Consider the following 13,246-nt stretch of genomic DNA (forward strand, 5'->3'; position numbering starts at 1 on the left):
CTATTTAATATTGCCTGTAAATGTTGTAACTATCTAGAAGTTTGAAAGTGTACACTTAAAGAAAAATTCAATTTTTAAAATTCTATAATATTATGGTTAATGTGATCATATCTCTAGTTGTCTCATTATCTCATTATCTCTATTATGTTTAATTCATTATATCGATAATTTGAGATAAATATGTATATTCTGATAGATTTCATAAGAGAAGATCAAGACAAACAAAAGATTTTCGTTTTTAGCTAAACAAAATATATTTCAACATATAAAAATATGATTACTGTGACCATAATATTCTTTTTAGTTTTTCTCAGCGTGCAAACAACCGAAAGAAAAAAAGGAAATCATACATGTATGAATGCTTGCATGCATACATTACTTGTCATGTATAAATGTATGTTGTTCGTCTGTATATGTAAACGTTAAGAACTTTTTGTTGTTATCTAATGCTTAAACATTTAAATGCTTACAATCAGTTGGTGTCTAGGGCTTCAAGAAAACAACCTAAAAGGAAAACTTTGGCCAAGAAAACTTTTGCTTAAAACACGCAAAGCCAATTTCCATACGCAAATGTAGACATTAGACTCAAAAATAACACAAAAAAGGAAAAAGAAAAAGTCATATTTAAATGTTAAGGTTAGTTAGGCTCTTAGTCTAAGATTTTTTTCAAACATTTTCGACAACGTTAAACGTGAAATGTAGTCGTAAATGTTGGCAAAACCTAAAGGCTGTTTCTGTTTGCTTCATATCTTAAGTGCGTGTAAGGGTTTGTTGGCATGCTGCAAAAACTTTTTACACAAAATTTGTCCAAACGTTATCATCTACATATATTTGAAGTAACAACATCAACAAAACAGCAAACGAAAAAAAAACTGCAACACAGAAGTAAAAAGTACAAAAAAAAATTAGCAAACATTTTCAATCTTGTACTTCACAACACGCAATTGCCTAGTATAGCATTTTGTTTTAAACCCTCCTAGAATCAGTGCTAGACCGACATATGTACGTTCTCTAGCATCTAGATATCAGTAGTATTTATTAGAGGAAGCTGCAAAATTTCTTGTTGTACATTGTAACTAATTTGTTATATTCTTTAATAAAAATAAATGTTTTCAATTGGTTTAAGCGCAAAAACAAACAGATTTTTTTTTGCTTCTTACAATTGTGTTAATAGTTTGATTTGGCAAATGTATGCTAAATACTTTTTCTTCTTTAGAATATTTGCTTTCACATAGAAAAATAAATATCAGTTGTCCTCATAGCTAGTTTGAGTATTTTTCTAAAATATAATTGGTTTTAGTAGTATGTGGGAAGACAATGTTTGTTGTTTTGTATTTGGGTCATGTGAGAATTACTACTAAGGCTTTTGAAACATTTGCCTAAAGGCGTAAATCATATTCGAAACTGTCCAAATATTATAGTGTCTGTCTGTTCTGCGTTCTATTTACACTTTAATCCTTTTATTTACATATATGTATGTATATACATTTTTCTTCTTTTTAACATTATGCGTACTTGGAAAGGCTTTGTTGTTGTATGCTTGGCTCGCAGAGGTGGTGCGACAAATGAAAATCAAGTTTTATGCAAAACCTTCTTCGTTGAGATTTTATTACATTGAATTTTAAAACAAGATAGAGGCTACACCGTTTCCAATAGGGGCTTTTGCTAAGAAATCTTTCCTCAGATGTCGTTAGTTTTGTGCAAAACTATAGTCTTAAGCAGACTAAAGTCTTGAGCAGTTTATAAATTTGAGCTGACTATAGTTTTGATTAGTACTAAAGGCTCAAAACTATAGTCAGCTCAAATTTATAAACAGCTCAAGACTTTAGTCTGCAGAATATTGTCTTGAACTGAATAGAGTCCTAAGTAGGTTTTAGTTTTGATGTGATCAATACTATTTATAGTTTTGGCAATATAGAAATATTGAACAGACTAAAGCCATAAAATAGACGCGGTTCTACTGGGATCTAAAAAATATAAAAATGAGAAAAAAGGAAATAACAGAAAGAAGTCTTGAGCAGCCTAAAGCCTTGAGAACACAGAAGTCTTGAGCAGCCTATAGCTTTGACAAGATAGAAGACGTGAGCAAATATACTATTATAAAAAAGACCTCACTATAGTCTTGAGCTGAATACAGTCTTCATCAGACTATAGCCATGAGCTGACTGTAGTATAGATCAGACTATAAATAGACTATAGACTTGATTCGACTATAGTTTTAAGCCGACTGTTGTCTTAGAGTTTGAAAATGAATTAAACTGAAATGGTTTACTTTGCTATTTGTTCATATTATTTAAGTTGATACAAAAGCATACATTGTATTCTTTATTCGTATCATGCAGCTATATTTCAATGATAAAAAATTCATGCTGGTTGAAGAGGAAAAAGTAAATCAAAACAAATTTTATACCTAAAGTACTAGCAAGTCGAATATTTTATACACTTCTGCTAAAACAGAAACCAGTTCAAATATCACCTAAAAACATTTATCTTAAATTTTATGGATTTTCAAAATCAATTTATTCCTAAAAAAATTTAAGTTTTTATGGCAACTCCAATTAGATGTTTGATTTTGTAATTTTTATTTGCAAAAATGTTTGCCTGTTACATTTTTTTGACTGCAATTAGTTTATTCTTCTAAAAGCGAATAAATATAATAATATATAGTGACTGGTATTGATAAAACTCACACCTTTTTATCGCAAACATTTGGTACTTATTCCCTCGACTTAATGCGTTTAGTTTCAGTTATTTTTACATGACTAGAGACTTTTAATCTAAACAAAAAATTTCCTAGAATAAAAAACAAAAAACTATTTTTCATACAATTTTGAAAATATTTACTGAATACATATTTAGAACAGCCAAGGTGCGTGTGTAGTTTAGAGAAGACACACGTACTCTATGTAAATGTTACCAAACAGCAGGTCATGGCTAAAGTCAGTTCTTCTGAAAAATTTATAGAGAAAACTTTGTAAATGTATTTTACATGCGTTCACTGCATTTTCTTAAGCAGGAAGTTGAAGGTTTTTAAACATTACAAAATGTGTTTGGCATATAAATCACTCAAAGTTGTAAATTTAAATAAATATGGATTTATTTCAAAAAAATAGTAAAATGAAAAAAAATATAACTATTGTGATTGTTTAATTAAAAAAGCCATCACATGTACTATTATTATGGTAAAATAATTTCCAACTGTCTGCTTAAATGTAAATGTTAATATGCTTATGAGGATTTCTATTATTTGAGAGCATGTGTATGTGTGTGATTTTCTTTATATATGAACATCATCTGTATGTAGACAACACCATCACTTTGCGAAGGAATTAATTTCAATAATAAAATTGCTGTAGGCATATATGATGAAGATGAAGAAGAATACCTACCAATATGATTTCTTTTCGAAGATTTACATTCTACACACAGTCACACACTCTCAATACTGCCAGACTTTTTGGTCATACATACTGTTGGTTAGGAGAACTAAATATTTAGTTATGTCAGTGTGCTTTACGATATTATCAGTGAGAAGGTTGCCTTTAGCTAGAACTTAAATAAGAAAACTAAAATAAAACAAAACGGTTTCTTTGTAACAAGTTAGTTTTTGTGAGCATTATTTTCGCCTGGGTGGACATGTTAAATACATGCTGACGTGCTTCTGTTATAATAAAAAAAATATAAATATATTCATTCAAATACAATATTCTACAAATCGAATATTGTATTTACTCTACTACCACTATTTAGTTGTGTTTGTTTTAGTTAGCAACAACAATCACTTTAGTGTGGTTACAAACCATATAATAAATATTTGTTATAACAAACTTCATTGCCTTCAAAATTCATATATACAGACAGACAGACAGACAGATAGATATCCATACATTTGCTGCTAAGAAAGCGCCACACCAATTACTGGATATTTGTTCGAGTGTATATGAAATTATGTGCATAAATTACATCTCTTTTACTGCCTGTAAACTCTATTACAATTTTGTTGTATTGTATGTGGAGAAAAAAAAGATACATTTATAATATTGTCTTTATTACTTTATTTCCCCATATAAAAATTGAAATTGATATAAAATCTTAATAAAAAAGAATGAAAAGAAAAAAATTGATTCAGACGTCTTGTTGTCTTTATGCCCTCCCTCATTGAATGAAATGAATTATTAATTTTGTTATAGAGTTTGTAACACACAATTGGAATATTTCAATTCAGTAGAAGTGAGTTTTTATATTGTGAATTTTCTTGGGAACTTTAAGTTCTTGTATTTTCCTTTTGTTTTGAAAGTAAACTTGCAAGCATCCATTCTATTCCTTCATTGCTTTGATAAATAATTAATCAATTTAGGAAATGATATGTTTGTTTTAAATGGGATGCTTGACAAAGTATCAACAATTATTTAAATTTAATTATAAATAATGACAATTTTCAAATTGTTGTTGTTGTTGTAACAGTTTGACTGTGGCCGATAGTTCTTTTCTGAAGAAAAATCTTTCGATTGGTATAGCTGTCACTGGGTTGAAAATCTTTGGCCTAGTAAGACTCAGGTCTTTCCGGAGCGTAGATCCAATTGTCGTGGGTACAATTTTTAAATGCTTATTGTTATTTTGCTGAGTATTCTTGGGTAAATTAAAGAGCAGCAAAGTTATGGGTAATCTTTCTATAGAGTAATAAAATATCAATAACTTTTCTGTAGAAAATCAATGTTATCGATAAATGTTTTATATATAATTAAAATTTTCCATTTTTTTCATAGAGTTATAATTAAAATTTTTAAGATAATTCAATTTATCAACACTGTTACTTTCTATGGTGAATCGGCGTTATCGATTACTTTTCTTATTTAATCGAAGTTATCGATACCTTTTTTTAACAATCAATGTTATCGATTACTTTTCAACAGTAGTATCGGTTAACATTTCTTTTATATAATAATTTTTCTATCTAGAACTAAAGTTACCACAATTATCGATATCTTTAGACATTCAAAATTATCGACAAGTTTTTTTTTTAAGAGATTTAAAGTTATAACTCTTTTGAAGCAATTCAAAGTACATAATTAATAGAAAGTCAATGTAACGATAATCTTCCGGTTAGATTTATACAAAACTTTTACTAACAAATTCAAAGTTATCGAAAATTGCTTGTTGTCAGAACTAAATGTTTAGAAAAACTTGTATCATTTCTACCATAAAAATTCTATTCCTGATCAACTTACCAACCCATCACCTACTTTTTCCATCCTTTTACATCTAGCATTTTGACTTATTACCCAAGTATTTATTCCTTATTTGTAGTCTAAAATCAATTGAAATCATATTTTCAAGATGATTTATAAGAAAAATTGAAATATATTTTTGACATATTGTTTTAGGCATCTTTCGAAAAAAGCAACAGCAACAACAATAATAACAAACCAGCTATTACTAATATAATCATAAATACTTAAAGTCTATGTGGACATTTGTTGAATGCCTTACAAGACAATGGTTGGTACTATTTTCTGCATTTTATGTTGCAGGACATTCTTAAAGACATGTTGTAGTACTTGTTTATATTTTTAATTTTCAAAAAAAAAAACATACAGGCTCACATGTACATACATGCATTAATACATATACCTACTTATCATTTGGATATTGCTGTCATTGTCAATATTCTGTATGTTGTTGTTGCTCTCTTTGTGGTTGTTGTTACATACTTATAGGTATAAATACAACACATTTGCAATGCAAATCCTATTATGACTTGTAAAATTATATATACGAGTTTATATACCCCGATATAAGAGTATATTTTACATTCATGCATTTGGTTTATTTTCTTTTTTTATTCAATATTATTTTTTATTTTTGGTTTGTTTGTTGGTTTTTTCGTTAAGTGTGTTTAGTTTGGTTATGCAAGTCATAATTTTGTTTGTGTTACGTTTTTCTGTAATTTTTTTTCACTGCTTCTTTAACTTAATATTATTATTTGCCATATTGTTTATACAGACAGTGAACATACATATACATACATAGATGTATGTACGTCTGTAAGTATGTGTGTTGGTGTATCGGTGTATTTTCGTTTTGTGAAAATGTTGCCTACACCAAGGTTCAATAACATGAATAATGCATAAAAAGTTTTATTTAAGCTTACGCAGCTCAACAACGACAACAGAGAACAACATCAACAATAGTGCTATTACACTACGCATAATCATATGTAAAAGTTCTTTTCGAAGCCCTTTTCCTTTCCTTCTAAAGAAAAACTAAACAAAAGCCTAGATTTTGTTAAAGTTGTGGTTAGGAAAATAGCACAATTGTGAGCAATTTGTGTTCAGAAAAAAACATTTTTTTCAATAAACATTTTAATGTAAATAATAAGTGTAAACATGTTGCTTTTAAAATTGTTTGGTTTAGAAAATTAGTTGAACAAAGTTATCGATAACGTTTTTATAGAACTCAAAGTTATTGAAAAAATTTCATAATAATTTGTTGTTTTTATATATTGAGCGAAAATCTTACCATTATTTTGTTATTGTAACAAATAAAAAAGTAGATAAAAATTTTTTCACTGAAACAATTTTGCACATGTCGCAGCAATATTAGAATATAAAAATATGTATATATTTTTTGGCTACGAAATTTTGCTCTTACTTTTAACACAACTGTTATAAACTAAAATGTCACCTGAAGTTAAAACGAAAACTATACACCCTGCATTACAATCATTCTAGGATTTATTTAAACCTAAACAATTGCAACGTTACCACTCATATATGGAACCTTGTGTACCACTCATATTTTTTGGTGGTGGTGGTGTCATGATGGTGGTTAGGAAAACAAAAATGTTCAAAGAGTTCTGGTGTTAGTTATGATAAGTTTTTCGAAAAGAACATGCTCTATAGAATCTCTGAAACAAAAAAAAAAAAAAAAAAACAATTTTATTTCTAGTTAATATTTTGTTTTTTTTTTCTTCAACATTTTTGCGTAGATCTTCTTTTGTTGTAAATGCAGCTGTTATTGTTGCTGTTAGTTGGTTGTTGTTGTTTTTGGTTTCTTTATTTTAATAGTGCTGCTGACAGCTTAAAGCTGTTGTTTATTTGTTATTGTTGTTATAGTACTATTTGTTAGGAGTAGTAGACGCTTTAGGAAATAAAACGAAAGGAACCCCTAGAAGAGAGATGCCAGCAACAGCAAGTGAAGCCAGCCAGCAATAAGTTTGCATATTATAAAATCCAACGTATACTGGTGTGTCAAAGAGGCAGGATATGTTTATGGCATGGTAAATTTAGTAAAAAAATGACATTTACAATAGCTACTGATAATATACGAAGATGAACAAACAAAAAGAGAGGATTCCAAATGTAACGTATAAAACAAAAAGGAAATTTCATATTTTGTTAAATTTTATAGATCTGTGAGTAGTATGGGTAAACAAAAGACTTAAGACACATACACATATTTACTTGTTAATTCATGGATTTTTGCGTTGTTGCTGGTAATGATAATAATGATGATTATGATTCCCATAGTAAACTTGACAAGTCATTAAACTTATTTCTATGGGTTTCCAGTTGAATTTTGTATTTTACATACATACCTTTTTAAGAAAATGACACAACTCTCAAACGAAGTATCTAATCAAGTCAATCATTTAATATGCATATTTAGTGTGAGTAAATTTAGCTTTGTGGGTAACTATGTGCGTCTTACCTAATTGAAAAAGTTTGTTTACAAATGTTAATTGATTTCGTAAAAGCGTAGAACACTTTTTTTCTGTTTTGTATCGTAGAAAAATATGCATATACACGCATAATTTTGTATTCTTCTTAGTTTTCTCTTAAATTATACGCATTATGCAAGAACAGCAGCAGCAGCACTACCATCACAAAACAATACCTTCTATTCGTGCGTTTGTACGTCTGTCTAAAGCACTTGTTATGTAAGCTAAACTCATTAAAAAATGTAAGTGAAATAAAAAATAAAGTTTTTCTTCAAGTCCAGCAGGATATTAATCCACATTTTGAATTAGTTTTAAAAAACTAAATCTTAAATTTTTATTTAAATAATTTAGAATTTCCCAACATATTACTAACATTTTTCGACTGAGTGTTTGTTGAAATAAAAAAATCTACAACTAGTTGACTTAACAAGAGGAAAGACATGCAAATTGTACAATATGTACAGCATAACAATCCTTTTGGAAACAGTCAGTTTTCCTTTACCTCCCATGCCATTTTTTTATTTTATTTTTTTTTTATTTTACTATAAACTTAGACATAACTACATAAGTTAGTTCTTAAGCTCATATATGCCTTTATATATGTACATAAGGATGTTGTATTATTTGTTTGTAAATGTTTAAAAGAAAACTGCCATTACCTTTTTAAGTTATCTCTAAGAACTCTTCAAAATGATTCAACAGATCACGATTGTACAAAGTAACTAGCAAATAATAAAACAACCAAGCCAACGAACCAACCAACTAACTAACTAACTAACAAACAAATAAACAAACTTACTTAAACTAACAATTTATGTTGAATTTTTCTAAAGAAAAATTTGCATTTCAACTTGTTAAGACCATCCTTTTCTCTAATTGTCAATCATACGAAAAAATATACAAAAATGGGATTTATTTTGTAAAAAAAAAACAAAATAGCATACAAATAAAAGCACATTATAATGAGAATGATTAGAATATTATTAAATTTGGTTTGAAATGTACAAAAAAAATTGTACACAATTCGTTGCTTAATTGAAAATTTACTATCTGATTTTAGTAAGGTTTTTAGTTTAATTGTATAGATTTTTCGTGCGTCTTATTATTGATAGTTTAAATCTGAAAAGTATTTAAAGAAAATCTCTTCTTTTTTTGGAAAATTTTCTTTTTCAAATGTTTTTAAAAAATGTTCCTTTAAAAATTTTTCCAATATCGATCGTTTTATGAAAAACATTCAAATACAAATTTTTTACAGAACATTTTCTAAAAATTCTCTTTTTAACTATTTTTGAAATATTTTCTTTTTATAAACAATTTTCAAAAAATTCTTTTTATAGATAATTTTCGAAAAATTCTCTTTGTATAGAAAAATTTTGAACAATTATTTTTATAAAAAATGTTTGAACAATTTTCTTTTCTATAGAATTTTTTTTAGATTTTTTCTTTTCTTATAGAAAATTTTTAAATATTTTATTTTCATAGAAAATTTTTTGAATAAATCGATCTTTTTGAATTATATTTTTTTGCTCTTTTTATAGAAATATGTATTTTGAAAAACTTCTTCTGTATAAAATTTTGAAATATTTTCGAAAAACTTGTTCTTCATCATTGTCTGAAAATTTCTCTTTTTTAAAAAAATTTTTCTTTTCTTACAATATTTTATGAGAATTTATTTATTAAGTTTTTTCTCATTAAAACATTTTGAAAAATGTATTTCTAATAAAAAACTATTTTTATTATTTCCCCATCTTCAACAATTATTTTCAATTATTAAAAAAAGTCCTCTAAAATATCAATAACAATAAAACTAATTCAAAAAAGCTTTAATTGAATTGCTGTGATTTTATTATAAAATACAAGTGCAGACATTCATTGCCTCGAGGATATTTGTTGAACGCTCTGCGAATGTTTCTTTAAATATTCTTTTAGTTTTTATTAAGAGGGGCGTATGTTGCCACATGTAAAACCAATGAAATACATTTGCACTTAAGAAACAACAATTGGGATAAACATTTTTATTCGTACATACATATACTCTCCACTTGTACTTCAATTCATTTATTCAGTTGCACAGTAGAAATAAACTGCATTAATAAAAGAATGAAAGATGGGAAGTTTGGTAACAAAAAACTCACAGGGGTTATAAGGAACAATATGTTTTTGTCTTACAAAATGTTATTATAAATTAACACAACGATGACTTAAGATCCCGGTAGGAAATTGTATTTTAGTTATACTATAAAATCTATAAGTCTCCTTTGTAATAACAGATATTTTCATAATTTTTTCCAATATTTGAAATCTAGTTCCTATAGGGATTTTCATTTATATGTATAACAGCCATAGTAATTCAATGTGTATTTTATTTTCAGATTTAATTGTAATGTACAAACAGGTAAAATAACACATGTCCACCCTCTATGTTTGTTGAATTGTTTTTTCTACAAAATGTTTGAATAAAATTCTTACTCATAGAAGCACGAGTATTACCACAAAGTCGAAAGTTTTAAGGCAATAACGCTCATAAAATACTTTATAATTTAATTTATGCTAAACGTATCCCAATCCAATGCAATTCCAATATACGTTGAACACTGTTTGTACATTGGTACTTTATCTATGCACAATGTATATGACGTATGTTTAGGATTCTGTACATCTTTCTTATAAAACACCACCTACTTTTTTGTTTGTAGATTATTTTCCTGTGAGTGCTACATTCTATAGAAAAGTAAGAGTTAACAATAGATATCGGTTTGTAACATACTATAAGGGAGTTTGTAATCACTGATATTTTTTAAAGAACATTTTCGAAAAATTCTCTTTTTATAGAAAACTTTTCAGAAATATTTTTAAAAAAGATTTCAGAAAATTCTCTTTTTTAAAATAGTTTTAAAAAATTTACCTTTTCCCCTAAATTTTCCATAGAAATAGTATGAACCATTTTCATTATTTTTTTTGTTTTAAACATTTTTTTTTATAGAAAAATTTTCTACTAATAAAAAATTTAAAAATCTTCCCTTTATAAAAAAAATATGCGAAAATGTTTCTTTGTAAACAATTTGTTTCCAGTATAGAAAATTTCTCTTACAGAAAATTTGAAACAATTATATTTTTATAAAAAAAGTATTAATAGTACACTTCGTAGTGTACCTTGAGTATTGGAAAGAAAATAATAACAGCATGATCGTAATTTTGTTTAATTTTAGTAGACAACTTTTACACATTCTGACCGTGTACATCTAAAACCCAACTATAGTAAAACCTTCCTCCACTTAACTATGGTTATCGATTCAAGGCAAACAACGCAGAACAAGAGTTTATCTAAAGTACTCCTCATATGTTCAGTACTTTAGAGTTGTGCAATTGAAGTATAAAAAAGAGTTTCTCTTAAATTATGATTTTATAACCTAGCGGCAAATTTCCACAGTTCATTTATCATTTAAACTAAATTGTAAATGTCACTATAGAAAAAGATTTCTAGACAAGGCCCATAAGGACATGTTGCAGCATACGGCTAAAGAGATTGTGGATATTTTTTTTGTTTACTTAGACCAAGATCATAAATTGTTTGCAAAATAGAGGGTGTAGTGCGTGTTTAGGTTTAATAAATTGTACTCATTTTGTTTGACAGTTTAAAAGTACCGCCTTAAAACCAAAATGACAACATAAACGAAAAATATATAAAATACATGAAAAATACATTTATTCGCATGACGTTGTACGTTTAGTTCTCTAGCATAGACTTTATTTGTTCTGAATATATTCTTCTTTAATTAATACATACAATTATGAAATGAACTGGAGATGTGTTCTTTCCCTTTTTTCTTTCTATATTTCGCAAATAAATTTTGTGTCTAAGTTGTTTTTTTTTGCATAAGTTAAAACAAATATACATTTTATGGCTTTTTTGTTTTTTTGTTACAGTTGTATGCTGTGTTGGTAGTTTGGTTGCTTTGGTTAAGGCTTTGTGCGCAATCAACAAAATTGTATGTTGTCAAGTGTCGTGTTTATCATTCTAGAGCTAGAGTTTAGTTGGCTACTGCAAATAGTACCAACTTACAACATCAACAGCAACAGAAACAAGACAATGTCACAAAAGTCAACACAAACAACAAGAATACAAAAAATCGAGACAACAACAGCAGCAAAAATACAAACAACAGTAGCTGCTAACATTAGCTGCAATACAGCAACATCAACAGCAGCAGCATGAAAACAAACAACATTAGCGGCATAGCAACTTGTAATATGGGATGTTTATGCTTCCAAGATACAAAAAGGTGATAATTATTATATAAAGTAAGATGAACTTAGAGGATATGCAAAAATGGTAAGTAGTCATAGTAGAGTCATAGTACAAGTTGTTGTCATTGTAAAACAAATAAAACAAACAACACACACTCACAGGCACATTTTTCATATTATAATATAAGTATAACCCAGCAAGATGTTAAAAGGAATAGAGAAGAACTATATTAAATTTAACAAAAACTTCTTTCCTAAATTTATTACCTGGTTATCCTTTTCTGGGATGTGTAGGCTGTATAGTCAGACTACTTTAGCCTTCTCTTAATATGATGAAATGTTAACGATGACGACGACAATAATTGTTTGGAGTGTTGTCGCGACTTTATTTGTTAAAATTTACACAAAACAAAAAAATATCATACATACATCACTATGCTAATATTTAAGTAGTAAATTACGATGTTGTCTACACTTGTGTTCTAACAAGCACTTTTTAGATGATTGCATGCATATGAAGGTTATTCTGACTAAGATTAATTTTCTTGCATCATTTTTGCGGTCTAGGTGGCAGTACAACTGTGCAAATAACCTTTGAATTTATTTAGGAAAGACTAAAGTCGAGGTTTTTGTTTAACTTTTTTTTAGCAAACAGACTCTTAAAAGACTTTTTTAATGTGCTAACTTAATGTAATTGGAAATTGTGTACAATATAGCTGGAAAGAGTTCTCCTTTTTCAACTCAGCGGATTCTAGTACTAATTTAAAATAATTTGAAACAAAACCAAAATCTAACTAGAACTGAAGTAAAACAGAAGTGTAACTTGAACTAGAACTGAACTAGAACTGAACTAGACTTGAACTAGAACTGAACTAGAACTGAACTAGAACTGAACTAGAACTGAACTAGAACTGAACTAGAACTGAACTAGAACTGAACTAGAACTGAACTAGAACTGAACTAGAACTGAACTAGAACTGAACTAGAACTGAACTAGAACTAAACTAGAACTGAACTAGAACTGAACTAGAACTGAACTAGAACTGAACTAAACTAGAACTGAACTAAACTAGAACTGAATTAGAACAGAACTAGAACTGAACAAGAACTGAACTAGAACTTAACTAGAACTTAACTAGAACTAAACTAGAACTGAACTAGAAATAAACTAGAACTAAACTAGAACTGAACTAGAACTAAACTAGTACTGAACAAGAACTAAATTACTACTGAACTAGAACTGAACTAGAACTAAACTAGATCTGAACTAGAACTTAA

General features: G+C 27.9%; 1 protein-coding gene across 1 annotated transcript in view; it reads left to right on the plus strand.

Annotated features, from left to right (window-relative positions):
* Positions 1-13,246, plus strand: part of LOC111687477 (zinc finger protein 2) — a 164,286-nt gene that overhangs the window by 13,121 nt on the left and 137,919 nt on the right. The window contains exon 7 of the transcript XR_006940922.1: positions 11,648-12,053. The gene's annotated coding sequence lies outside the window, so the exon portion shown is untranslated. The remainder of the gene's footprint in view (positions 1-11,647; positions 12,054-13,246) is intronic.

This window comes from Lucilia cuprina, chromosome 5, assembly GCF_022045245.1.
Source record: "Lucilia cuprina isolate Lc7/37 chromosome 5, ASM2204524v1, whole genome shotgun sequence".
In the NCBI taxonomy this organism is placed as follows: domain Eukaryota; kingdom Metazoa; phylum Arthropoda; class Insecta; order Diptera; family Calliphoridae; genus Lucilia; species Lucilia cuprina.